General features: G+C 53.5%; 1 pseudogene across 1 annotated transcript; it reads left to right on the top strand.

Annotated features, from left to right (window-relative positions):
- The first annotated feature begins 10,613 nt into the window (after positions 1 to 10,613).
- LOC146772157 (uncharacterized) lies at positions 10,614 to 26,983 on the top strand (annotated as a pseudogene). Its single transcript, XR_014972220.1, has 6 exons — positions 10,614 to 10,799; positions 12,966 to 13,194; positions 14,933 to 15,675; positions 15,992 to 16,161; positions 20,189 to 20,344; positions 26,023 to 26,983. The product of XR_014972220.1 is annotated as an uncharacterized LOC146772157 (transcript).
- The last annotated feature ends 26 nt before the right edge of the window (positions 26,984 to 27,009 follow it).

Raw genomic sequence — 27,009 nt, 5'->3', positions numbered from 1 at the left:
CTCTGACTGAGAAGTGACTGATCCCCTGACACTGAGAAGTGACTGAGCCCCTGACTCTGAGAAGTGACTGATCCCCTGACTCTGAGAAGTAATTGATCCCCTGACTCTGAGAAGTGACTGAGCCCCTGACTCTGAGAAGTGACTGAGCCCCTGACTCTGAGAAGTGACTGAGGCCCTTGAGACACTGAGAAGTGACTGAGCCCCTGACTCTGAGAAGTGACTGAGCCCCTGACTCTGAGAAGTGACTGAGCCCCTCTGACTGAGAAGTGACTGAGGCCCTTGAGACTCTGAGAAGTGACTGAGGCCCTGACTCTGAGAAGTGACTGAGCCCCTGACTCTGAGAAGTGACTGAGCCCCTGACTCTGAGAAGTGATTGAGCCCCTCTGACTGAGGAGTGACTGAGGCCCTTGAGACTCTGAGAAGTGACTGAGGCCCTTAAGACTCTGAGAAGTGACTGAGCCCCTGACTCTGAGAAGTGACTGAGCCCCTGACTCTGAGAAGCGACTGAGCCCCTGACTCTGAGAAGTGATTGAGCCCCTCTGACTGAGAAGTGACTGAGGCCCTTGAGACACTGAGAAGTTACTGAGCCCCTCTGACTGAGAAGTGATTGAGCCCGCATGACTCTGAAAAGTGACTGAGCCCCTGACTCTCAGAAGCGACTGAGTCACTGACTCTGAGAAATGACTGAGCCCTCGACTTTGAGAAGTGATTGAGCCCCTCTGGCTGAGAAATGACTGAGGCCCTTGAGACACTGAGAAGTTACTGAGCCCCTCTGACTGAGAAGTGATTGAGCCCCTTTGACTAAGAAGTGACTGAGGCCCTTGAGACACTGAGAAGTGACTGAGCCCCTGACTCTGAGAAGTGAGGCCCTTGAGGCACCGAGAAGAGACTGAGCCCTCTACTCTGAGAAGTGACTGAGCCCTCTACTCTGAGAAGTGATTGAGCCCCTCTGACTGAGAAGTGACTGAGGCCCTTGAGACTCTGAGAAGTGACTGAGGCCTTTGAGACACTGAGAAGTGACTGAGACTCTGAGAAGTGACTGAGCCCCTGACTCTGAGAAGTGACTGAGCCCTCAACTCTGAGAAGTGATTGAGCCCCTCTGACTGAGTAGTGACTGAGGCCCTTGAGACTCTGACAAGTGACTGAGACCCTTGAGACACCGAGAAGAGACTGAGCCCACTGAGACTCTGAGAGGTGACTGAGACCCTTGAGACAATGAGAAGAGACTGAGCCCACTGAGACTCTGAGAAGTGACTGAGCCCCTGACTATGAGAAGCGACTGAGCCACTGACTCTGAGAAGTGATTGCGCCCTCGAATCTGAGAAGTGATTGAGCCCCTCTGACTGAGAAGTGACTGAGGCCCTTGAGACACCGAGAAGTGACTGAGCCCCTGACTCTGAGAAGTGACTGAGGCCCTTGAGACACTGAGAAGTGACTGAGGCCCTTGAGACACTGAGAAGTGACTGAGCCCCTGACTCTGAGAAGTGACTGAGCCTCTTACTCTGAGAAGTGATTGAGCCTCTCTGACTGAGAAGTGACTGAGGCCCTTGAGACACTGAGAAGTGACTGAGGCCCTTGAGACACTGAGAAGTGACTGAGGCCCTTGAGACACTGAGAAGAGACTGAGGCCCTTGAGGTACCGAGGAGAGACTGAGCCCCTGACTCTGAAAAGTGACTGAGCCCCTTACTCGGAGAAGTGACTGAGCCCCTGACTCTGAGAAGCGACTGAGCCACTGACTCTGAGAAGTGACTGAGCCCTCTACTCTGAGTAGTGATTGAGCCCCTCTGTCTGAGAAGTGACTGAGGCCCTTGAGACTCTGAGAAGTGACTGAGGCCTTTGAGACACTGAGAAGTGACTGAGACTCTGAGAAATGACTGAGCCACTGACTCTGAAAAGTGATTGCGCCCTCGAATCTGAGAAGTGATTGAGCCCCTCTGACTGAGTAGTGACTGAGCCCACTGAGACTCTGAGAAGTGACTGAGCCCCTGACTATGAAAAGCGACTGAGCCACTGACTCTGAGAGGTGATTGCGCCCTCGAATCTGAGAAGTGATTGAGCCCCTCTGACTGAGAAGTTACTGAGGCCCTTGAGACACCGAGAAGTGACTGAGCCCCTGACTCTGAATAGTGACTGAGGCCCTTGAGACACTGAGAAGTGACTGAGCCCCCGACTCTGAGAAGTGACTGAGCCCCTTACTCTGAGAAGTGATTGAGCCCCTCTGACTGAGAAGTGACTGAGGCCCTTGAGACACTGAGAAGTGACTGAGGCCCTTGAGACACTGAGAAGTGACTGAGGCCCTTGAGACACTGAGAAGAGACTGAGGCCCTTGAGGTACCGAGGAGAGACTGAGCCCCTGACTCTGAAAAGTGACTGAGCCCCTGACTCTGAGATGTGACTGAGCCCCTGACTCTGAGAAGCGACTGAGCCACTGACTCTGAGAAGTGACTGAGCCCTCGACTCTGAGAAGTGACTGAGCCCCTGACTCTGAGAAGTGATTGAGCCCCTGACTCTGAGAAGTGACTGAGCCCTCCACTCTGAGAAGTGATTGAGCCCCTCTGACTGAGAAGTGACTGAGGCCCTTGAGACTCTGAGAAGTGACTGAGCCCCTGACTCTGAGAAGTGACTGAGCCCTCGACTCTGAGAAGTGACTGAGCCCCTGACTCTGAGAAGTGACTGAGCCCTCTACTCTGAGAAGTGATTGAGCCCCTCTGACTGAGAAGTGACTGAGGCCCTTGAGACACTGAGAAGTTACTGAGCCCCTCTGACAGAGAAGTGATTGAGCCCCTATAACTGAGAAGTGACTGAGGCCCTTGAGACTCTGAGAAGTGACTGAGGCCCTGACTCTGAGAAGTGACTGAGCCCCTGACTCTCAGAAGTGACTGAACACTCTACTCTGAGAAGTGATTGAGCCCCTCTGACTGAGTAGTGACTGAGGCCCTTGAGACTCTGAGAAGTGACTGAGGCCCTTGAGACACCGAGAAGAGACTGAGCCACTGGGACTCTGAGAAGTGACTGAGCCCCTGACTCTGAGAAGTGACTGAGCCCTCTACTCTGAGAAGTGACTGAGCCCTCGACTCTGAGAAGTGATTGAGTCCCTCTGACTGAGAAGTGACTGAGGCCCTTGAGACACCGAGAAGTGACTGAGTCCCTGACTCTGAGAAGTGACTGAGCCCCTGATTCTGAAAAGTGACTGAGCCCCTTTGACTGAGAAGTGACTGAGCCCCTGACTCTGAGAAGTGACTGAGCCCCTGACTCTGAGAAGTGACTGAGGCCCTTGAGACACTGAGAAGTGACTGACTCCCTGACTCTGAGAAGTGACTGAGGCCCTGACTCTGAGAAGTGACTGAGCCCCTGACTCTGAGAAGTGACTGAGGCCCTGACTCTGAGAAGTGACTGAGCCCCTGACTCTGAGAAGTGACTGAACCCTCCACTCTGAGAAGTGATTGAGCCCCTGACTATGAAAAGCGACTGAGCCACTGACTCTGAGAGGTGATTGCGCCCTCGAATCTGAGAAGTGATTGAGCCCCTCTGACTAAGAAGTTACTGAGGCCCTTGAGACACCGAGAAGTGACTGAGCCCCCGACTCTGAGAAGTGACTGAGCCCCTTACTCTGAGAAGTGATTGAGCCCCTCTGACTGAGAAGTGACTGAGGCCCTTGAGACACTGAGAAGTGACTGAGGCCCTTGAGACACTGAGAAGTGACTGAGGCCCTTGAGACACTGAGAAGAGACTGAGGCCCTTGAGGTACCGAGGAGAGACTGAGCCCCTGACTCTGAAAAGTGACTGAGCCCCTGACTCTGAGATGTGACTGAGCCCCTGACTCTGAGAAGCGACTGAGCCACTGACTCTGAGAAGTGACTGAGCCCTCGACTCTGAGAAGTGACTGAGCCCCTGACTCTGAGAAGTGATTGAGCCCCTGACTCTGAGAAGTGACTGAGCCCTCCACTCTGAGAAGTGATTGAGCCCCTCTGACTGAGAAGTGACTGAGGCCCTTGAGACTCTGAGAAGTGACTGAGCCCCTGACTCTGAGAAGTGACTGAGCCCTCGACTCTGAGAAGTGACTGAGCCCCTGACTCTGAGAAGTGACTGAGCCCTCTACTCTGAGAAGTGATTGAGCCCCTCTGACTGAGAAGTGACTGAGGCCCTTGAGACACTGAGAAGTTACTGAGCCCCTCTGACAGAGAAGTGATTGAGCCCCTATAACTGAGAAGTGACTGAGGCCCTTGAGACTCTGAGAAGTGACTGAGGCCCTGACTCTGAGAAGTGACTGAGCCCCTGACTCTCAGAAGTGACTGAACACTCTACTATGAGAAGTGATTGAGCCCCTCTGACTGAGTAGTGACTGAGGCCCTTGAGACTCTGAGAAGTGACTGAGGCCCTTGAGACACCGAGAAGAGACTGAGCCACTGGGACTCTGAGAAGTGACTGAGCCCCTGACTCTGAGAAGTGACTGAGCCCTCTACTCTGAGAAGTGACTGAGCCCTCGACTCTGAGAAGTGATTGAGTCCCTCTGACTGAGAAGTGGCTGAGGCCCTTGAGACACCGAGAAGTGACTGAGCCCCTGACTCTGAGAAGTGACTGAGCCCCTGATTCTGAAAAGTGACTGAGCCCCTTTGACTGAGAAGTGACTGAGCCCCTGACTCTGAGAAGTGACTGAGCCCCTGACTCTGAGAAGTGACTGAGGCCCCTGAGACACTGAGAAGTGACTGACTCCCTGACTCTGAGAAGTGACTGAGGCCCTGACTCTGAGAAGTGACTGAGCCCCTGACTCTGAGAAGTGACTGAGGCCCTGACTCTGAGAAGTGACTGAGCCCCTGACTCTGAGAAGTGACTGAACCCTCCACTCTGAGAAGTGATTGAGCCCCTCTGACTGAGAATTGACTGAGGCCCTTGAGACACTGAGAAGTGACTGATGCCCTTGAAACACTTAGAAGAGACTGAGGCCCATGAGGCCCCGAGGACAGACTGAGCCCCTGACTCTGAAAAGTGACTGAGCCCCTGACTCTGAGAAGTGACTGAGCCCCTGACTCAGATAAGTGACTGAGCCCCTGACTCTGAGAAGTGACTGAGGCCCTTGAAACACTTAGAAGAGACTGAGGCCCATGAGGCACCGAGGACAGACTGAGCCCCTGACTCTGAAAAGTGACTGAGCCCCTGACTCTGAGAAGTGACTGAGCCCCTGACTCAGAGAAGTGACTGAGCCCCTGACTCAGAGAAGTGACTGAGCCCCTGACTCTGAGAAGTGACTGAGCCCTCCACTCTGAGAAGTGATTGAGCCACTCTGACTGAGAAGTGACTGAGGCCCTTGAGACTCTGAGAAGTGACTGAGCCCTCGACTCTGAGAAGTGACTAGGCCCCTTACTCTGAGAAGTGACTGAGCCCCTGACTCTGAGAAGTGACTGAGCCCGTTTGACTGAGAAGTGACTGAGCCCCTTTGACTGAGAAGTGACTGAGCCCCTGACTCTGAGAAGTGACTGATCCCCTGACTCTGAGAAGTGACTGATCCCCTGACTCTGAGAAGTGATTGAGCCCCTGACTCTGAGAAGTGACTGAGCCCCTGACTCTGAGAAGTGACTGAGGCCCTTGAGACACTGATAAGTGACTGAGGCCCTTGAGACACTGAGAAGTGACTGAGCCCCTATGACTGAGAAGTGACTGAGGCCCTTGAGACTCTGAGAAGTGACTGAGGCCCTGACTCTGAGAAGTGACCGAGCCCCTGACTCTGAGAAGTGATTGAGCCCCTGACACTGAGACGTGACTGAGCCCTCTACTCTGAGAAGTGACTGAGGCCCTTGAGACTCTGAGAAGTGACTGAGCCCCTGACTCTGAGAAGTGACTGAGCCCCTGACTCTGAGAAGCGACGGAGCCCCTGACTCTGAGAAGCGACGGAGCCCCTGACTCTCAGAAGCGACTGAGCCACTGACTCTGAGACGTGACTGAGCCCCTGACTCTGAGAAGTGACTGAGCCCCTGACTCTGAGAAGTGACTGAGCCCTCGATTCTGAGAAGTGACTGAGCCCCTGACTCTCTGAAGTGACTGAGCCCTCTACTCTGAGAAGTGATTGAGCCTGCATGACTCTGAGAAGTTACTGAGCCCCTGACTCTCAGGAGCGACTGAGCCACTGACTCTGAGAAGTGACTGAACCCTCCACTCTGAGAAGTGATTGAGCCCCTCTGACTGAGAATTGACTGAGGCCCATGAGACACTGAGAAGAGACTGAGGCCCATGAGGCACCGAGAACAGACTGAGCCCCTGACTCTGAAAAGTGACTGAGCCCTTGACTCTGAGAAGTGACTGAGCCCCTGACTCTGAGAAGTGACTGAGCCCCTGACTCTGAGAAGTGACTGAGCCCTCCACTCTGAGAAGTGATTGAGCCCCTCTGACTGAGAAGTGACTGAGGCCCTTGAGACTCTGAGAAGTGACTGAGCCCTCGACTCTGAGAAGTGACTAGGCCCCTGACTCTGAGAAGTGACTGAGCCCCTGACTCTGAGAAGTGACTGAGCCCCTTTGACTGAGAAGTGACTGAGCCCCTGACTCTGAGAAGTGACTGATCCCCTGACTCTGAGAAGTGATGGAGCCCCTGACTCTGAGAAGTGACTGAGCCCCTGACTCTGAGAAGTGACTGAGGCCCTTGAGACACTGAGAAGTGACTGAGGCCCTTGAAACACTGAGAAGTGACTGAGCCCCTGACTCTGAGAAGTGACTGAGCCCCTTACTCTGAGAAGTGATTGAGCCCCTCTGACTGAGAAGAGACTGAGCCACTGGGACTCTGAGAAGTGACTGAGCCCCTGACTCTGAGAAGTGACTGAGCCCTCTACTCTGAGAAGTGACTGAGCCCTCGACTCTGAGAAGTGATTGAGTCCCTCTGACTGAGAAGTGACTGAGGCCCTTGAGACACCGAGAAGTGACTGAGCCCCTGACTCTGAGAAGTGACTGAGCCCCTGATTCTGAAAAGTGACTGAGCCCCTTTGACTGAGAAGTGACTGAGCCCCTGACTCTGAGAAGTGACTGAGCCCCTGACTCTGAGAAGTGACTGAGGCCCTTGAGACACTGAGAAGTGACTGACTCCCTGACTCTGAGAAGTGACTGAGGCCCTGACTCTGAGAAGTGACTGAGGCCCTTGAGACACTGAGAAGTGACTGACTCCCTGACTCTGAGAAGTGACTGAGGCCCTGACTCTGAGAAGTGACTGAGCCCCTGACTCTGAGAAGTGACTGAGGCCCTGACTCTGAGAAGTGACTGAGCCCCTGACTCTGAGAAGTGACTGAACCCTCCACTCTGAGAAGTGATTGAGCCCCTCTGACTGAGAATTGACTGAGGCCCTTGAGACACTGAGAAGTGACTGATGCCCTTGAAACACTTAGAAGAGACTGAGGCCCATGAGGCACCGAGGACAGACTGAGCCCCTGACTCTGAAAAGTGACTGAGCCCCTGACTCTGAGATGTGACTGAGCCCCTGACTCAGAGAAGTGACTGAGCCCCTGACTCTGAGAAGTGACTGAGCCCTCCACTCTGAGAAGTGATTGAGCCACTCTGACTGAGAAGTGACTGAGGCCCTTGAGACTCTGAGAAGTGACTGAGCCCTCGACTCTGAGAAGTGACTAGGCCCCTTACTCTGAGAAGTGACTGAGCCCCTGACTCTGAGAAGTGACTGAGCCCGTTTGACTGAGAAGTGACTGAGCCCCTTTGACTGAGAAGTGACTGAGCCCCTGACTCTGAGAAGTGACTGATCCCCTGACTCTGAGAAGTGATTGAGCCCCTGACTCTGAGAAGTGACTGAGCCCCTGACTCTGAGAAGTGACTGAGGCCCTTGAGACACTGATAAGTGACTGAGGCCCTTGAGACACTGAGAAGTGACTGAGCCCCTATTACTGAGAAGTGACTGAGGCCCTTGAGACTCTGAGAAGTGACTGAGGCCCTGACTCTGAGAAGTGACCGAGCCCCTGACTCTGAGAAGTGATTGAGCCCCTGACACTGAGACGTGACTGAGCCCTCTACTCTGAGAAGTGACTGAGGCCCTTGAGACTCTGAGAAGTGACTGAGCCCCTGACTCTGAGAAGTGACTGAGCCCCTGACTCTGAGAAGCGACGGAGCCCCTGACTCTGAGAAGCGACGGAGCCCCTGACTCTCAGAAGCGACTGAGCCACTGACTCTGAGACGTGACTAAGCCCCTGACTCTGAGAAGTGACTGAGCCCCTGACTCTCGGAAGTGACTGAGCCCTCTACTCTGAGAAGTGATTGAGCCTGCATGACTCTGAGAAGTTACTGAGCCCCTGACTCTCAGGAGCGACTGAGCCACTGACTCTGAGAAGTGACTGAACCCTCCACTCTGAGAAGTGGTTGAGCCCCTCTGACTGAGAATTGACTGAGGCCCTTGAGACACTGAGAAGTGACTGAGCCCTTGACTCTGAGAAGTGACTGAGCCCTCGACTCTGAGAAGTGACTGAGCCCTTGAAACACTTAGAAGAGACTGAGGCCCATGAGGCACCGAGGACAGACTGAGCCCCTGACTCTGAAAAGTGACTGAGCCCTTGACTCTGAGAAGTGACTGAGCCCTCCACTCTGAGAAGTGATTGAGCCCCTCTGACTGAGAAGTGACTGAGGCCCTTGAGACTCTGAGAAGTGACTGAGCCCCTCTGACTGAGAAGTGACTGAGCCCTCGACTCTGAGAAGTGACTGAGCCCCTGACTCTGAGAAGTGACTGAGCCCCTGACTCTGAGAAGTGACTGAGCCCCTTTGACTGAGAAGTGACTGAGCCCCTGACTCTGAGAAGTGACTGATCCCCTGACTCTGAGAAGTGATGGAGCCCCTGACTCTGAGAAGTGACTGAGCCCCTGACTCTGAGAAGTGACTGAGGCCCTTGAGACACTGAGAAGTGACTGAGGCCCTTGAGACACTGAGAAGTGACTGAGCCCCTGACTCTGAGAAGTGACTGAGCCCCTTACTCTGAGAAGTGATTGAGCCCCTCTGACTGAGAAGTGACTGAGCCCCTTTGGCTGAGAAGTGACTGAGCCCCTGACTCTGAGAAGTGACTGATCCCCTGACTCTGAGAAGTGATGGAGCCCCTGACTCTGAGAAGTGACTGAGCCCCTGACTCTGAGAAGTGACTGAGGCCCTTGAGACACTGAGAAGTGACTGAGGCCCTTGAGACACTGAGAAGTGACTGAGCCCCTGACTCTGAGAAGTGACTGAGCCCCTTACTCTGAGAAGTGATTGAGCCCCTCTTACTGAGAAGTGACTGAGGCCCTTGAGACACTGAGAAGTGACTGAGGCCCTTGAGACACTGAGAAGTGACTGAGCCCCTATGACTGAGAAGTGACTGAGGCCCTTGAGACACTGAGAAGTGACTGAGGCCCTGACTCTGAGAAGTGACCGAGCCCCTGACTCTGAGAAGTGATTGAGCCCCTGACTCTGAGACGTGACTGAGCCCTCTACTCTGAGAAGTGACTGAGGCCCTTGAGACTCTGAGAAGTTACTGAGCCCCTGACTCTGAGAAGTGACTGAGCCCCTGACTCTGAGAAGCGACGGAGCCCCTGGCTCTCAGAAGCGACTGAGCCACTGACTCTGAGAAGTGACTGAGCCCTTGACTCTGAGAAGTGATAGAGCCCCTCTGACTGAGATGTGACTGAGGCCCTTGAGACACTGAGAAGTGACTGAGCCCCTGACTCTGAGAAGTGACTGAGCCCCTGACTCTGAGAAGTGACTGAGCCCCTGACTCTGAGAAGTGACTGAGCCGTCGACTCTGAGAAGTGACTGAGCCCTCTACTCTGAGAAGTGATTGAGCCTGCATGACTCTGTGAAGTTACTGAGCCCCTGACTCTCAGGAGCGACTGAGCCACTGACTCTGAGAAATGACTGAGCCCTCAACTCTGAGAAGTGATTGAGCCCCTCTGACTGAGAAGTGACTGAGGCCCTTGAGACTCTGAGAAGTGACTGAGGCCCTGACTCTTAGAAGTGACTTAGCCCCTGACTCTGAGAAGTGACTGAGCCCCTGACTCTGAGAAGTGATTGAGCCCCTCTGACTGAGAAGTGACTGAGCCCCTGACTCTGAGAAGTGACTGAGCCCCTGACTCTGAGAAGTGACTGAGCCCCTGACTCTGAGAAGTGACTGATCCCCTGACTCTGAGAAGTGACTGAGCCCCTGACTCTCAGAAGCGACTGAGCCACTGACTCTGAGAAGTGACCTAGCCCCTGACTCTGAGAAGTAATTGAGCCCCTGACTCTGAGAAGTGATTGAGCCCCTGACTCTGAGAAGTGATTGAGCCCCTGACTCTGAGAAGTGATTGAGCCCCTCTGACTGAGAAGTGACTGAGGCCCTTGAGACTGTGACAAGTGACTGAGGCCCTGACTCTGAGAAGTGATTGAGCCCCTCTGACTGAGACGCTTGAAGTCTGAGAAGTGACTAAGACTGAGAAGTGACTGAGCTCCCTCTCACTCTGACCCTGGGAAGTGACTGAGCCGCCCTCCCATGTGTGAAGTGTTTGTCTATTTGTATTCACTGCGCCCCCCCCCCCCTTGCACCGGATCTTGACACCTGGAGGAGGCAGGTGAGCCCTCGCCCCTCCCACACCTGTGCGCTGACCTTGGCCCAGTGTTTGGTTGCCCCTGGCGCTGTTTGTGTGAAGTCCTGCCCTGCCAGGGAGCACACAAGGTGGAGGCGCCGGGACTCACCAGGGAGTAGAAGCGATCCTGCCCGGGGCATGGGCGCCCCCACCACGGCTGCACCCCTAGCGGGGCTCCCTCGGCCTGCCCTCCAATGGACCCCTCGAGCATAGGGGGCTGGAGGCAACACCCGGAGGTACCCATGGACTTCTCAGGGCGGGGGCAATACATGGTGGTGCGTGAGAGGCCAGCTCTGCTAGGATTTCACATACTGCCTGGTCCCCAACTGACTCTGTCCCGGCTCCACTGTCATTTAATAGACGCCAGCAAGACTTGTGCCTGGCTCTGCACCAATCCCACTGCCCTTTCAGAGACGCCCGCAAGGGGTGTGACTGACTCTGCTCCGAACCTACTAGCCTTTCCGAGGCACCTGCCTCACTGACTGCTCCAGCCATAGAGACTTTTCGGAGGAGCCAGTCTGCCCTGCAAAGCTGTGATCTCTCCCCCCCCCCCCGTAGAAGCCAGTCTGCCCTGTTTGACCCCCCCCCCCCCCTAGAAGTCAGTCTGCCCTGTGTGATCTCCCCCGCTGCAGAGGCCAGTCTGCCCTGCAGGGCTGTGATCTCTCCCCCCCCCCCCCCCCGTAGAAGCCAGTCTGCCCTGTTTGACCCCCCCCCCCCCCCCGTAGAAGTCAGTCTGCCCTGTGTGATCTCCCCCCCTGTAGAAGCCACTCTGCCCTGTGTGATCACCCCCCCCCCCACCCCCCGAGAAGCCACTCTGCCCTGTGTGATCTCCCCCCCACCCCCCTGTAGAAGCCAGCCTGCCCTGTGTGATCTCCCCCGCTGCAGAGGCCAGTCTGCCCTGTGTGATCTCCCCCGCTGCAGAGGCCAGTCTGCCCTGCAGGGCTGTGATCTCCCCCCCACCCCCCGAGAAGCCAGTCTGCCATGTGTGATCTCCCCCCCCACCCCCCTGTAGAAGCCAGCCTGCCCTGTGTGATCTCCCCCGCTGCAGAGGCCAGTCTGCCCTGTGTGATCTCCCCCCCCCCCTATAGAATCCAGTCTGCCCTATGTGATTTCCCCCGCTGCAGAGGCCAGTCTGCCCTGTGTGATCTCCCCCCCACCCCCCTGTAGAAGCCAGCCTGCCCTGTGTGATCTCACCTGCTGCAGAGGCCAGTCTGACCTGTGTGATCTCCCCCGCTACAGAAGCCTGTGCCCTTTGTGATCTCCCCCGCTGCAGAGGCCTGTGCCCTGTGTGATCTCCCCCGCTTTAGAGGTCAGTCTGCCCTGCATAGCCAGTCCACCTTAAGGACATGGGCCCTGCTTCCATCTTGCAAGCTTCTGGCCCCTCCCCTCAGACCTGCACAGGTGATGATTGGCACGTGTGGTTGTCCTGCAGGAGGAAGGGCAGGGTGAGTCTGTGCACCCCGGGGCAGGGCAAGGTATCCCCGAAGAAAGGGGGCTCCACCCAGGCTGGGGGTTGCTGCATCCCAAGCATGGGGGGGAGGGGGTTCTCTAAGCCTCCGGGCAAGTGAACCCCACCCAGCCGGGGTACCTTCACCTCCAGGCTGGGCCTTCGTACCCCGAGAGGGAGAGAACTCCACCCAGGCAGGGTACCTTCACCCCCAGGCTGGGCCCTCGTACCCCGAGAGGGAGGGCACTTCACCCAGGCAGGGTACCTTCGCCTCAGGTCTCTGTATTCCTGAGGCAGGGCACCCAGCGCCACTTCTGTACCTCGAGGGTGTCAGGGGAGCGTCTCTCCAGCCGCCATATATGTCTCTCAATGCGAAGCCTCCGTACCCCGGGGAGTGGGGGCTCATCTTAGCACTGGGTTTCTGCACCCCAAGAGTGGAGGGTCAGAGTGAGTCTCTACACTCACAGGGGCAAGGTGGCACTATGGTACGAACCCAGTCTGCGGCTGGCACTTCGTGCACTTGGCACTTTCCTTACTTGACATACACCTGGCACTCCCTGCAGCTGATATGTGCATTATCTCTTCAGCTGCCACTCTCTTTAGCACTCTGTGACGAGCCCTCTCCCAAAGTGGCACTCTCTGCAGCCGGGCGTCTAGCAGCCGGCACTGCCTGCAGTGGCACTCTCTGTAAATGGCACTCTCTACAGACCGTCCGTACTCTCTAATGGCCGCTCTAGCAGCTGGCACTCTCTGTAACTGGCACTCTCTGTAACTGGCACTCTGTGTAACTGCCACTCTGTGTAATTGGCACTCTGTGTAGCTGGCACTCTCTGCAACCAGTCCTTACTCTGTAATGGACCCGCTAGCAGCTGGCACTGCCTAGAGTGGCACTCTGTGTAGCTGGCAGTCTCTGCGGCGGGCACTCTCATTCACCGACGCCTCTTTTCCTTCACAGGTGAGACAAGGCCTGGCATGCCTGGACGCCCCACCCTGGGCAGCTGAGACCCCGGCTGCTGGACCCATGGCGAGGCTCAGCTTGGAGCAGAGAGGCTGGGGAGGCCGGAAGAGACTGCCTCCTATCCAGGCTGCAGAGACGACACACCATCCGGACAGGCGTCTAGAGCCCCCTGTTCAGTGGTCAGATCTGTTTGTGCCTGCCACCAGGTGCCCAGCACAGCCTGCAGGTGAGAAGGAGGGGGGGGGGGGGTCTGTAGGGCGGGGGCTGTGCCCGGGGGAGGGCCCTTGAGGTGCCCCATCCCTCTGACAGCAGAGGCATGACAGGCACAACTCTTGGGCAGGGTCCTGTGATATCTCACCCATTCACTTGGCCTTTGGGAAATAAAACAAGCTTCATTGTCCCCGATCCGTTGACAGGGAGAAGCTTGCCAGAGTGACTGCAAACTCTGAGCTGAACCAAAGGCAAGGAGGTGAGTATTACATGCCAGTACAGGTACTCGTGTATTACATGCCCTTACCTGTACACGTGTATTACATGACTGTATATATACACATGTATTATGTGCATGTGTTTTACATGTCTGTGCACGTGTATAACACAGATGCACACATGTATCACGTGTGTACGCGCATATTACGTGTATTACATGACTCGACATCTGTACATGTAGCATGTGCCTGTATATGTGTATTAAATGACTATAAATGTACACGTGTATCACATGCCTGTGCATATATATACGTGGATTACATGCTTATGCCTGTACATGTGTATGGCATGCTTGTGCATGTACACGTGGATTACCTGCCTATATACCTGCATTACATGCCTGTGCACGTGCATTAAATGTCTGTACATGGACGTATGCATGGCTTCGCTGAAGCCAGTCCTGGACGGCAGCAAATGTCGAATTCAGGATGCACAAGCAACATATGTGTCCCACACACAACAAGGAATCTTAGAGGCTTCTTTCTGCTTCGGTAACAGCTACAAACAGGAGCTAAATTACCAACCATGGACCACCGATGTGCTAATGAGCACCAAGACCAGACAGGTGTGTTTGTGTGAAATGGGATAGGATGGGATGGTTTTATTCAAGTACCCAAGGCCCCCCAAATCTGGGAAATTAGCCCCTACCTCTACTTGTGGCATGCTTCAACATAGGGCACTTTCCCCACGCCCAAAACCTCTAGTAGCGTTTGAGGGGGAGCGCGGGGGACCATGAGTAGGAATTCGAACAAGTTAAAACTCCCTGGGTGACATTCCACAGCCTCACTTGATTCAGGGCTCCATTGACGGATACAAACTAGATAGTGTCATTGTGAGGGGTATCATCGCTCTACCATCCACTGTGCTACTTGTGTCAACATGTTTCGGCTGATCCTCCATGCCCAAAAAGGGTCAGTGGCCTTCATCAGAACAAAGAGATCCCTAAATGATTGCCACATCCCTATAGTCAGACATTAGGAAGAGAGGACAGTCAAGACTGGCGAGTGACAATGCTGCCTGTGTGAAGAAATAAAACTGAATCGCGACTCCGTTAGCGCATTTTACTGGTTCCAGCGCAGGTGAGTGTGCACTGAGGGTTCATCTCTCAGGGTGGAAGTAACTGCACGTGTTTTACTGGTTCCAGCGCAGGTGGAAGAATGTTATTTCATAATTCCACATATGAAGGACTTTCCATACTAGGACACTAGTGTACTGCCCATGAAGAATGCATGTACGTTCAAGTCATGCGTGACTCCAGCACTGATAGGAAGTCTGCATCATGACGATGATGGAGTATTTAAAAGTGGCCACTCGCTCACCCACTCTCACCTGCACTCAAGTCAGCTGAAACTCATCCACTGAAACTCGGTTTCCAAGGCAGGCTCTGAACATGCTTTGGTCGCACCCCTCTAGCTAGAGATACAATCTTTTGGCTGTTCCATTTGTTCCTGATTTTGCGCTTTGATTTCTTCCAGGAGTCACAAGACTTACCGGATGCAGGAGTCTTCATGTGGGCGGAGCACGGAAGCCCCCAGACCTCCTTCCACCGGACCCCAGTCTGCCATTGGGAAGGAAGCGATGGAAGGAGCCCTCCCGCTCCAAGGTCCCTGCTCAGGGTGCTGGAGGCAGAGCGTGGGGAGCTGTGCGGGCTGAGAGCAGCCCAAGCCCTCCAGACCTTTCCAACATGGAGGGCCCCTGTGACAATGCTAGGACGCCTAGGGCCACCCACCGGCCAGGATTCCACCCCCAACCGAGGGTCCAGAAGATCTGCGTGGACCTTCGAGCAGCTTTGGAGAATGTGGGCGAGCCGTGGGGGTCTTGGGAGGGTTCTTCAGACACAGGCAGCATCTCTGGAGGTTCCTGCACACCAAGGGACGATGAAGAAGAGCCGGGAGAAAGAGCCAGCGTTCAGACCACAAGAGTGACCCGAACTGGCACAGGAGAGAGCTCAAGAACAAAGAAGGAACAGATAATGGCTTCAGCTCTCCCGCCCCCAGGCACCAGCACCATGCACGAAGAGCACGGGTCACCCCTCAGGCCGAGCCAAGCCTCGCCTCAAACAAAAGTGAGCCTGGTGGAGGTCTTGGGAGACGGGACCTTGGCCAGCAGGATGTCTCCAAACGCACATGACAGATCCCCGCCTGGATTCCCGAAGGTCATCCTGGAGAGAGATCCCAGGAGGCTGCGCCCAGGGAGGACGACAGTGGCAGAAACCATGGTAAGGCGCCCTTCAGCCACCCTGGAGGGTCTGTAGGGATGGCACTGCCTCCCTTGCAGGACTCCCGACAACGGGTGCATGTGAGGTATCCCAGTGTCCTGGGCAGTTCCCACCTGCTGTGCCCAAAGGCAGGGATGGGGTGTTTGGTGCTCCCACTCTCTCCTGAGGGTTGTGGTGAAGGGAGAGTGCGTGTTTCCTCCTGCACAGCTCTGCCTTGATTCTCTGCACTGGGCCCTGTGAGCGACCAGCCCGTTCAAGGGTCCCTGTGCTGGGCCTGTCAGCAGCCAGTGCTTTAACGTGTTTCCTTTATTTCTAGGATAGAGACAGCCCCCCTAGGCCGGAATATGCTGAGGACCTCCAGCTCCCGACCACCCTTCTCCTCCAGAGGGTTCGAGATTACACGAGCAGCGAACACCACGAGCTGATCGCCCAGGTCCTGAGCTCGCTCCGCCAGGGACCGGGGGTGGAGCTCCGGGGTCTACCACAGTAAGTGTCAGCACCTGAGGTGAAGCAAGAAACTGGGCTCAAGGGATATATCTCTGGGGTCTACCCAATGTACGCGTCCGAGGGCAGGGGTAGAGCCCCCACAGTCCAGCAGCATATGTGTCTGCCTCAAAACTGGGGGTAGAGCCCTGCGGTCCAGCAGACAGAGCGATGGTCTGAGAGCTGGGGTAGAGGCCTGGGGTCCAGCAGACAGTGCGACCGCCTGAGAACCTGGGGTAGAGCCCTGGGGTCCAGCAGACAGAGCGACCATCTGAGAACTAGGGGTACATCTCTACGGTCCAGCAGACACTGAGAACTGGGGGGTAAAGCCCTGGGGTCGAGCAGCACTGGTTTTCAACCTGGAAGCCGAGGTAGAGCCACACGGTCAAGCAAATTGGGTCTTCTGGGGACTGAGGGAGAGCACGGGGTCCAGCAGTGTTCGTTTCATGGCCAGGAAGGGAGAGAGTTGGGGGACAACTGGTCTAATGGGAGAGCGAGGGCTAGGGGAACTGGGCTAGAATGAGGGGGGCTCAAAGAGATGCGTGTGCGAATCGACAGAGCCAGGAAGGGCCAGGTCCTGGGAGACAGTAACCTCACTTTACTAGAATGTTTTTTCCTTAGCCAGGGTCGAGCTGGCTGCTCTTAAGGGCTCGGTTCCACATTCCATTTGATCGAGTTGCACTGGTAACCTTCTCCGATTGTTGAAACGTTTATGTATTTATTTGGTGGTTTTCTGTAGCTGTACCACGGTTGGGGCAGGAGGTCTGGTGTCAGAGCTTGGAACATATGGACAGTTTGAACAGATACCCCAACCACAGTTAATTTAAAGCTAAAGAACACAAGAAGAAGACGAAGTAAAATATAGCACTGATAAATTGCTGTACCCTGTTTAACCAAATATCAGACCAGGATTGCTCACCCAGCTGTCCTGGACAATATTGCCTTGGATGGGCTCTACATTAGTCCAATCAGGGGCATGGAGCCCTGACAGGGACCAGGAGGGGCGAGTCTGAAAGGAAACAGGGCGAGGGAGGGACATGTCTAGGAGGAGAGAGAGTGAGAGCGAGGGAACGAGAAGAGAGGGTGAGGGAAGGAACATGGCAAGGGAAGAACAAGTCTAGGAGGAGACAAGGTGAGGGAAGGACACGTCTAGGAGGAGACAGGGCGAGGGAGGGACAAGTCTAGGAGGAGACAGGGCGAGGGAGGGACAAGTCTAGGAGGAGACAGGGCGAGGGAGGGACATGTCTAGGAGGGCATGGAGCCTTGACACCTATGAGACTAGCACAGTAGAAGACATGAGCTTTTGCAGTCCATAGATTCCTTGGCTGACCAGGGCTGTGGGATGGATCTGCCGTTAGCATCATTTTTGTTTTTAAAAAAAGAGCCTGGAAGAGCAGCACTGGGTGTGAAACAGAGTAAACCCATGCCAGTGCTGAGCCCAGCTCTGGGTGGCACCCACATGGCTAGGCATGCAGAGGGGCACTGCATCGCCACAGCTCCTTCACAGAACGGACAGGACCGGGTACTAGAGAGAGGGGCCCCGCAGTACAAATACTAGGACATAGAACTGACTGAACCAGCACCAATACTAAGAGAGTAGTGACCAGTACGTAGGCAAGGACACCGAACCATCTGTTACAGATAGTAGGGCACGGACCGGAATGGAATGGATCGTAGGCACAGAACTGACCAGTGTGCATGCAAGGATACGGAACAGAGTGGGACAAGGACACGGACCCGAATGGCTATTAGGACACAGTACTAACCAGTATGTATGTAAGGAAACTCAACCATCTGGTACAGACACTAGGACATGGATCTGAATGGAGTGGATAGTGAACCACACAACTGACCAGTAAATATAAGAAACCGACTGGTACCGACACCAGGATATGGGAAAGACCACTTTTGACAGCAGGACAGGTAACTAACAAGTACGGATATTACAGAGACAAAGCTGAAGGAAGATGTGTATGAAGTGCCCCAAAGAACGGCACTTTGGAATTGCACAGGAGGAAGGAAATAAACTGAGTACCATCTTCTGTACACACCAGCGAGCCCCTGGTTCACAGATGGTGGACACGGGTAACAGAACCTGTCAGTCATAATTGCGAAGGACGGGTCTGTGAATGGGCGGCCCCACCCAGGACTCAAGAAGTGAGTATTTGGAGGCACAGAATCTGGAGACGTTACTAGAGATCTGGGCTGTTGTCTGGTAGTGATGGAGGGGGGTCTCTGAATAGAAGCCCCCCGCCCCCAGGACACTGGAAGTCAGTGTTTGGAGGCACAGAACCTGGAGACATTACTAGAGTTCTTGGTTCAGTGACTCACTCGGGGATCCCAGAATCCCGCAGCATGACCAGGTAGATGCCTTTTCGGGGCTGGTCAGATGGCATTGACCGCTCAAGGCGGTCTCGCACCACAGGCCATGAAGCTCGGCCTCAGGTCTCCTGCCTACAGGGGTCACCACTGATGCCCCTCTGCAGGTGTGGTACAAGGTATCTAGATTCATCAGTAAGAAGGTGGCAGCACCTCGCTTGTGTGCGTGGGCATGCTCCAGCACTGAGCTGGTACAACACTTTGCCACACTCAACCATTCTGCTTGTCACTAACACACTCTCTTTGGGGCTATTCTCTGTCCCATGACCTCCTTCAATGAAGGGATAGTCTACGGCTGGTGGTGCAACTGCCACCCGGCGTGGTTACTGTTACCCCTCACCCGTGTTGAAGCTCACGACAGGCGTTAGACTTGGGCACTAACGGAAGGCACAACATTTCTGAAGAAGATGCTGGATCCAGACCTGAATCCATCACGCCGAGGGTGAAGGAAATCCCGCCGGTGGATCCTACTTCAGACCTAGAATGTGTGGACCTATATATATGTCTTCGACTCCTAACGTCTCCATCCCTTTTACAACCTTCCCAGGTTTTCTTCCTGGTGGATCAGTTTTGTTTTTCCAGTTTGGGAACCAACGCTGCTCGGCGCCCTTCCTTAAATACAACCTAGGGCAGCATTTTGTTTTTTCTAATTGATTACCTGCTTCTGATTATGTTTTGTCTAGGTCCTCATTCTGAGACCACCTCTGTCCCAACAATGCAACCTTTAGGGCTCTCAGCCACCCTCCTTATTTATTTACAGTTTTTGTAAAGCGTATCAATCACCCCGGCGCGATATCACGGCGCTCGCATGGCTCGATGCTGTTTCTCGAGGCATTCGATGGTGCAGACACCAGCATCATTGGGTCCAAAACAACCATGTTTTTAACTTCTTCTAGATCCCTAAACAATCTCCAATAATACTTAAACACAGTGGCAGCTTGTTCCACGGTGCAGCTGCCTGGTATGATGCAGTCTGCTTCTGGTAGTCCTTATAAGGCTTCAAAGCTTGGGGCCTCATTTGACGCGGGTGGGGTCAAGACTTGGGAGTTGAAACCTCTGTGAGCGGGCAGGCGGCCAGGCACTGGACCACGCTCCGTATCATGAGATCCCGTCTGCCTGGCTGGGATTCTGTGATGAAACAGCATCCTCCAGTGAGGCGGACTCTACTTGCTGGCGAAGCAGGGCCCCATGTCGAAGTGGCCAGCTTGCCATTCTCTTTTGCTTTTCAGCAACAAACCCCTAAAGCAGTCAAAAGACACATTTTCCTGGCAGCCAGGCAGTTTTCTTCCTGCGAGTCAGAGACATGTCCATGCCCAGGCTTATGTGCCTTGCCTTCTTTTACGTTCTAGATTGTAAACTTTAGCATTATGAGGTGACCGTGGATGCAAAACCTCGCTCACAACTCCCCATATCTAACTTTGTGCAGGCCACACCACCATTTGTAAAGTCCTTCCAGTTGGGTCATCTCTTCAAGTTGGACCATCTGCTCAGGTTCTGATTTCACACCGGTTTAGACTGTCCTTCCTAGATGTTTTCATTCATCTAAGTTTCATCTAGTACCGTTGGTTGGCTACTGTCAGGGTGCATGCGAACGGCAGACGTTTATGGAGTTGAAGTCATCATTTGAGACGCCTTTTCCCTTTCGTTGCAGACTGCAGGCCCTGACCTGGAAGACAAACCTGAGAGGAGATGACACTGGGTGGAAAACCAAACAGACAGCTCTGCCAAACATCCAGAGGCGGCTGGCACCCGGCAGCATCCCAGCCCCGGCCAAGGGAAGGGCCAGATTTACCTGGCAGAAGAGCAGGTGGGTCGTACATGATTTAAACTGAAGCTTGAGTCCTTTCCTTCAGGAGCCACTCCTTGCAGACACTCAGGTCTCACTAGCCATTGCGACTACAATTGTCATCCACTTTCTTGACAAGTCCCACTGAAGTACAGCCAAAGTCTTATGACAGGATCTACACCCTCCCCCTCGATTCACTGCATCTCCTATGTTAAGGCCTCTACCCGAGGTGCTTCCACCTAACTCTCTACCTCACTGAATACCTCCAGACTCTGAGAGCCGGGAAAAGGATGGACTGCACAGAAGTCAATAGCAACCACCTCTAATTCTTGAACTCGGTTAACATCTCCCAGTGGCCAAGAGTGTATAATGACGGTTACCAATGCCGACACTAGTAAGTCTCGCATTTAGTGGCTTTGCAAAACACAGTAAGGAATGCATGATGCCGGTGGTGAGCGCTCCGTCCACCAATCCTGTGCTTAGCCAAGTACCAGATGTTCATCAGTGCTTAATAAAGAGATGATGTAAGAGGCAGAAGTGGAGAAGAGCCACCGACTCGGGAAAGAACCACAGTGTGAACAAGTTGGATGGTGATGGCTCTCAAGGGCCTCAAAGTGGAGCAAATTCCACTCGGAGAATGAATATCCCAACGCCGAGGCTTGGAGATAAATGTGGAAACATCTGTCTGAAAGTATTCTGAACAGTATCTGCATGCATGCAAGTTTTCCTAACGAGAGCTTCCAAGTATTCACGAAAGCTGGTACAGAAGTAGAGGAGTGGGGGCACTGGCAAAGAACAGAAGAAACTAGTGTATCAGGAGACGCAGCTAGACATTATCCAACAGCGCCAAGTTGGTAAAATCCCTACGGCCAGAGACAAACGAAGACGATACCACGGAACACCGTAGCACCATGAGTACCATAACACAACATGTACCGTAACACCAGGCGCTCCAACCCAAACCCCCACCGGGGGTAGACGTACAAAGATGGAAGTTCTCCAATGATCCGTAACCTGTTCTGACTCTGAGGTTCTTCCGAGGGTCATTCAAGGGGTCTTGAAGGAAATGACTGAAGGCACCTCAGGTGGTGAAACTGTGACACTTTGCGAAGAAACCTCATCTGCCACGGTGGAGCCGCTTGTCTCATTTTGGAACCTGAGGCATACCGAACATGTCTCACTTCCCATGTGGTCTCAGTAACCCTCCTCCGGCAGAGCCCCTAGCTAACAGAAGGATGGGTTGACCATTAAAAGGGCAACAGGTGACACTGCGATTCATGAATTACTCTTACACCGTAAGCTGCCTGTCTCTGTACCGGAAGCCCCGACTGATCATACACGTGCCTTTGTAACAGGGTTGCCATGGACTACCACTGTCTTTGTGCGTTTGTTTGCCAATCATACAGCAAGGGGACTTCCTGGTCTGCAGCTAGCACCGCTTCAAACACAATAGTAACATTAGTTTTTGACGCCTTAAACGTGCCAGCGAGATGCCTCATTTGTAGAGGTGATGTTTGTAACCCAGCTGAGGGTAAAGCAGGTTGAAGGGAGTAAATGGCACAGCTGGAGTAATGCCGGTGCACTTATGATGCACCAGTGCTTCTTGGTCTGAGCAGCTTTTATCACAACATCAGGCTCCTTGCGTGGCAGGCGCCGCATGTCGCAGGGCTCTTTATTTGAGCGACTCGCTGTACGTCAGATGACGGTGAGGGTGCTAACGCGCTGGTGATACCAGCAAGGTGATGTTGGTTCTGGGGTGAAGCGAATGTGAGGTCCTGGGAGGAGGAGGTTAAGAAGTGAGCAGGCGCAGAGGTAAGAAACCTCACGACTCTGCAGGTAACAGGGATGCATTTTTAGAGTTACCCCTCTCTGGCTGATTTAAGGAAGGTCTCGGTTTCCTGAAGCCCAAGGTATTTCAGTGAAGCAACCTCCCTTCCTCAGGAGGCTAGCTGCAGATGAGAGGAAGGCCTTACGATGAACAATATTTGAGGAGACCGTGAGCGATTCCAATCACGCGGCATCATTGAGGCAACGGAGACAGTCCCTCGAATATTATAAGCAAGCGACAGGCATGAGTGCCCTACGGGGCAAGAAGAGAGTTAACAAAACTAGACGAGGGAAATACAGAGGCTCCTGAATGTACATTCATTTAGAAACTCACTAGCCATTGACCCATCCGTATGAATGCATTAATGAGGAGTGATCCTGTGGCCAGTGGCCAGTGGATGAGGCGTGTCCCAAGCTAAAGTCTGGCTCCATAGAAACCCAGAGCGACTCTTCAAATGCTGATGGGAAGCGCGGGTAATGCTGGCGCTGCCTGCATGGGGTGCACAGAGGAGGAAGTTTGAAGAGGTGTAAATAAAGATTACGCACAGGACAGTTCGAGGCATACAGTCATGTTTGGAACTAAATAAAAATAAGTTCAAAGCCCTAGGGATTTGTGTTGTCCAGTGTGTCCAATGTATCTTCCGCCTTGACGCCTCTGTATGTCCAGCATAAAACGTACAGATACTTGGCGGGAGTGCCCAGGTTAGGCTGGTGGAGACCCTGCATTTGCAGATTACAGGTCTGGGGGTGTCAGTGCTGACTCCGCCTCAGCCCGGTGCTGCGAGGGGGGCCCTCTCCAGATGTAATATGGCAAAAAGAGAAAATGGGAGGTTTCTCCTGTCACTGGAATTAGAACTAAAGCTCCTGTAAAGTGCCTAGACTGCATGACACTAGATGGAAACAGCGAGGAGCTTATCCCTCTGGGCTCTAATGCCAACATGAGTAAGGAGAACTAATCTACCTTAATTTGGAGGCTGAAGGATTAACCCTCAGCCAGTCACTGCCAGAAATACACAGAAGGGCAGCCAGTGCCTGGAGTGAAGTCCAGCCACAACATACAGGTGATGCTCCTACAAGAGGCGTCTACTTCTGAGGACAGCAGTCTTTCCACAACAGGGCTGAGGGGGATTAGGGGCTTGAAGCTCAAGCTACCATCACATTAACCAGCAGGGAAAGAAAGGGAGGCTTCAAGTACCTCTGTACCACCTCTTTGTATTTCTCTGGTCCTTCTCAGCAGGTCACTGCCACCCAAGCCACTGGGGTTTACACAAGTCACCGACTGTTGTGTTCATGCACTTGGCAAGAGATTTTTTTTTGTACCTTATTTATTCAAGTTTCCTTGAAAACAGAACTGATAAGGTCATCAGTGCAGCAAAACAGCATATGGCATGGCAATATCAGGAATTATCAGATCATGAGCAACCACATAATACACACAGAAAATGCTGGAGCTGTGGCAACACTGCAGAGGGTCACCAGAGGCACAGCAGGCGCCTAGCGGGAGCCTTGGAAGTATCAGAGGAGGTCAAAGGGGATTACAGAGGGTTTACTCTCAAACAAGGCCCTGCCATCTTGGGACTGGAAGAAGTAAACAGTGAGAATTCCCTGGATGGAAGTAAACTCTCACAGACTTTGGATTACATCAATTTGAGTAAAAGGAGGTGTCGGCAGATTAAAGACAATTAGGGATTAGTGCCTTGTAGGATCACAGGCCGGACAAGACTGCCTACAATCCCAACCCATGGAGGCTGGGAAAGACGTTTGGGACAGAGGTACAATCTAAGGAATTAGTTCATTAGACAAATCAGTGCAGGTACCAAAGTGTTTCTCCCACTACAACCCAACACATTACTACAGGTTTACTACCAGAAAACCCGCAAAGCTCTCCACCCATACCACTGTGAGCGCTATCGGAGCTTGAGCAGCTTTGCATCGAAGGGAGGCTTGGTGCTGCCCGCGGGGCGTGTGTGAGCATCACACGATCTGCAAAGTGAACCCTCCTGCAGAACCTGGTGCCCTTGTATCATGCACCTGCATCAAAGCAGGCCATCTTTTGTCAGCTCTTGAAGCAGGGAATTCGCACTTCGTACTCCTCAGGCCGTGACCGCCTCATTTGAAGGTGGATGCTAACGGGATATCCGCCCAAAAATGTAGAGGGTGGTAGAAGGCCACTTTCCAGTCTTCTGCTCTTCAGCCGGCTCATGCCACCAGGAATGCCATGTTGGTAGTGCAGAGGCCACGGGAGATGATGGCGGAACACAGGCCCACTTTGGTGTTGCTGCTGTGACACTGTATGTAATGAGACCACCATGTGCCCGTGTTAGTGATCGCAGTTCCACCATTTTGTGCCGGGACGGTGGGATTACTGTCACTGACATTTTCCCTCGGTGTGGCTAGTGCTGCGGTCTCCTCCAGTAGAGGGTTTAGGGTATTCCAAACAGAAGGAAGGGCCTTTAATGGTGTTCACCATCCTTCAGTGTGGGAGAGTTGCTTCCTCCACAACAGAAGCCAAGCAGTCTGTCCACCCAGATTAACCCCATGATTCTGGAAGTAAAATATTGACTGCCTCTAGCCCCGGACTCTATAGACTACCTTTAAGCGCCATCCTAGGTCACGAGGCATCGGCCGCTGAGGGTTCCACAAAGAGACTTTGTAACGAGATGATATCATCCCATTAATGTCCATGGAGGTGGTTGGCCTCGCCGCCATTATTGGGAATGTTTGGTCTGTTTTAAAAAAATCTTTTAACCTTTACTTTGCATTTTTTACGTTTTCTAGTTGAAACATTTCACTGCTCTACAAAACACTGAGTTGGGCCTTAATGCTCTTAACGTTTGGCGCATATTTTTGTTTGAACGAAGGTTGCGTCGCACCCCTAATGCCCCTGAAAGGGCAAGTCTTTGTGCTGCACCAGGCTAGGGAAGGAGAGCCAGGCCATCCCATGTGGTGAGAAGCTGCTTTGTCTCTGTGGAGTCCTCTGACCAGGGTCTTTGAGGTCAGCCGTAGCACAGGCATAGATTGGCTTTGACCACTGTTCGCTCCTCTCCTCCTCAGCCCAACATGATGGCTTCTTATCCGTACGTTGCGTGTTGTTCAATGTCACCCCATAAAGCCCACCTGTAGGAGTTTCCTTTCATGGAACCCCACAACTGAGATGACATACACAGCAGCTCGCCCGGCGCCCAGCGTCTCTCTGGACTGGGTTCTTCTCATCGCCTTTGGTATCACACACACTCCTCACAGCACCCCGTTTGCTCCACGCCCGCCTGCCCTTTCAGCAGCAGAATGAGAGTGGACACGGCAACCCACTTTTCCATCTTTGTCTCATCACACTCCCAACCTCTTTACCACTTCCTGTGTGACTACCGCCTCTGCGTAGCTCCTCCTCACAACCCACTGTCTCTGTGCCCCCTTTCACTATGGCCTCCTCCCTGCTTGCCCCTCTTACGATCCCATTCTTGTACTACCCTCTTATCTCCTACCCGCGCACCCCTCTATCTTGTGTGCTCTCCCAGGTCCAGGTCTGGAGTGTGCTCTCCACATGCAGTGCACCAGAAATGGTCTCCTGGTGTTCAGACTCTGGATCTCCCCATCAGGCGTCCAGCGTTCCTACTGTCCTCGGCTGGTCGGTGCATCTGATACCCGCACGTCCCTCTATCTTAAACTCTCCCCTTATGGATGTGACAGGGCTTGCACCAGCGAAGTTATTCCTTTTTCTCGATCTGGATCCTTCAGCCAGCCGGCTGGTGGTGTCTGTGCCCTTGTGTCACCGGTGGCTGCTGGCTCCTCTTCGCTAGAAGGTTCATCTCTGCCTTGTGGCTTACATTGTCTTTCGGATTCAACATTTCTTTTACTGACCCTCTCTCTTGCAGTCCACAGGTGGGTGCCAGTGTGCCTGCACGTGTACCACGAGGACCCCGCTGGAGGGAAGGCAGCAGCACATGCAACGTCTGGCGGATGGAAGATCTACCAGGAGAGAGTCACCCGGACACCCTCAAACCCTGCGGGATGAAGTCCTGACGATGGGTCTCTTCACTCACAGGGGCCCAATAACACCTCACAGAACTTGGTAATGCCCCAGAGTCTAACATTTCAAACTGGATTTGTGCCACTCTGAAAATGTTCAAAGTACTCCTGCCCTCACCACCTCCCAGCCAGGGAGGTCTGCGCTGGGGTCACAACGAAAGGCTCCCAGGACTCAACCAACATCGAATGTCCGACCATACAGATTGGCATAGAGGTGTCGTGCGATAATAATGGAGGGTTCTGGGGTACTTTTAGTTGACCAGAATCCTCCCAACTACACAGATATTTTGTTCTTCACAATCACATGCAACGTTCCCATCGGGGTCCGAACTTCAACCAAACCAGAGCCCCTCGGCTCGCGGGGACAACTCTGTTCATCTTTGAGATGCAGCAAAGTCTCTGCAGGAAACCAGCGCGTGGTGGCTGTCATCTAGGTTTGAGTCACTTCAGCTTCATGAAACGAGTATAGGGAGCAGATCATAAAGGGAACGTTCCTCAATAATGAATAATATTCAACAGAGTGGAGTGTGGCGGAGAGTAAAATGGGCGCGGGAGGCTCCCAGCTGTCAATGAGAAGGTCAAAGTGGGTCTCCTACTGCTGGCAAAAGAAGTGACTATGCCGACTAGGAGTCCCCGGTGCTGATGCAGAACCGTCCTCTCCGTGGAGCAGAGTTCAGAGGGGACTATGAGATAATGTCACGCTGAGCACAAAGGACAGTACACAAAGAGACGTTGTGACCTACAAGTTGTAATTTATTAATTTAATTACATGCCTACAACTTTTTCAATAAATCTTTTGGAAAAGCAGCATGAGAGAAGCTGTAACATTCCAG

This window comes from Triturus cristatus, chromosome 12 (genome assembly GCF_964204655.1).
Source record: "Triturus cristatus chromosome 12, aTriCri1.1, whole genome shotgun sequence".
Taxonomy (NCBI): domain Eukaryota; kingdom Metazoa; phylum Chordata; class Amphibia; order Caudata; family Salamandridae; genus Triturus; species Triturus cristatus.
This window is presented reverse-complemented; position numbering and strand designations above follow the sequence as displayed.